The sequence below is a fragment of the Meleagris gallopavo genome, chromosome 4, assembly GCF_000146605.3.
Source record: "Meleagris gallopavo isolate NT-WF06-2002-E0010 breed Aviagen turkey brand Nicholas breeding stock chromosome 4, Turkey_5.1, whole genome shotgun sequence".
NCBI lineage: Eukaryota > Metazoa > Chordata > Aves > Galliformes > Phasianidae > Meleagris > Meleagris gallopavo.
The window spans coordinates 33,817,064-33,818,898 of NC_015014.2; positions in this window are offsets into that span (position 1 = coordinate 33,817,064).

Consider the following 1,835-nt stretch of genomic DNA (forward strand, 5'->3'; position numbering starts at 1 on the left):
GCACTCTCTTCTCCAAAGACATTAAACTTCGGCAGCGATATGGTCAGTTTTTAAGCTGATTCTAAATCAAACCTCAGTGCAATCTGCACGGCTCAAGTTTTAAATCCAGACTTTTTTTCCTTTGTTCTGATATTTTTAAGCGTTTATAGAGGTTATTTACGAAGAGAAGAAGACAGAGATCTTTGAGGAAATAGTGTCTTTCAAGCAATGCTGTTGCTTTTCTAGAACTGGATTTGGTGTAAATTCAAGCTACAAATTGAAATAAAAATCAAGCTCTTCTCTGCCTCCCTCTGCCTACTGTCATCTTCCATACTGCCTAATTTTTTAATACTTTGTACTTCATAATCTTCTCACAGTGCATTTTGTTCATCCCCAGATTCTCTATGAAGGAAGATACTTAGCTTCTCCGGTTGCATGCATTATGGATGCATGGCTTTCAGATGATTTGGTGAGTAGTCAGCAGCTATCCACTTTTCCCTTTCAAAAATGGTAAGGACGGGGAAGTCCTTACAGTTAAACTGCAGAAATCTGTGCTTGAGATCATATGCAAGTTTGCAAAGAGAAGGGTCCTGCTTTTCTAGAAAGCAGCAGTGTTTCACACTGTACTGTATTTGTGTACAATTGCTATGCAATTTTTCTTCAAATAGCCACACATCAAATTTAGTAAAATGAAGCCATTTGGTGTACTTAGGTAGTTCTAATTTCTAATGTCAACCAAACAACCATCTTCTCTCAATACTTCCAATTTGTTTTGGATTTAACCAAATACCTAGCAACAACTTAAATGCTTATGCACAGCATGGTACAAGGAATTGAAAGAACCTGGTAAAAACAATGTATTTATCAGTGAAGATATTCAGCTGATTTTAAGGTTCATTTCATTTCCACGAGGGATGCAAGCATTTGTGAACAGAAGTGATAAACTACATGAAAATACTGTGAATTCTCTGGTGAATAAATGAGCATATTTGTATACTGCACGGGAGGAGGAAAAACAAGATATATTAGAGGAACCTTGCATAATGAGCCATGATGCACTAAGTTCCTTCCCACAAAAGGGCCTTTACGAAATGTGTTAAGTAAAATAATCCTCCAACCCTGTCCTTTGTTTTCTAACATTTTTCCAAGTTTCTTTAAATTTTACTCCTGCAAAACAAAACAAAAAAGCATGTATTCTTCCAGAGACCTACATTTGCAAAAATGAAAAACCACTGTCTTCAAACACCCAGCTGTGTAGAACGCTGATCTCCTCTCTTCAAGCTAAACAAAAATTTCTATTAACCAATAAGATTGTCTCATGGCAGCATGTTGGTTTTCACTGTTCTGAAACAGTCATGTTATTCTTTCTAGGGCTCTTCATTAAGTGCAAGACTTTCCTCAGAATCATCCATCTCAGCATACAGGTGCTCAGAAGTGACCTGAGCCATCTTCCCACTCTCTCTTTACCATGGGCAATATTACCCTAAGTAGGTTTTTGTACAGACTGTAACAACCACTGGGCTACTTCAATTTTCTTCATTAAAATAGCAAGGTGTTTGGACACAACAATGTCATCAAATGGTAGATATATATGAATTTTCTTTAGCAAGAGTGCAATTTTGATTTGCTAGCAATGGCCTGTATGTATCCTTGTCTGTATCTAATATTGACAAATTAACAAATACCTCACACCCCTAAAAAATTCTGCTGTAAACTTTCATCCTCAGACCTCAGACTGATAGCAAGCTTTTAGTAAACTCAGTTTGTACTATAGATGCAAAGGAGTTTTTATCAGACAGAAATCCCTTCCAAACTATGGATTAACATTATCCACTACGAATTACCTAATTATCTTT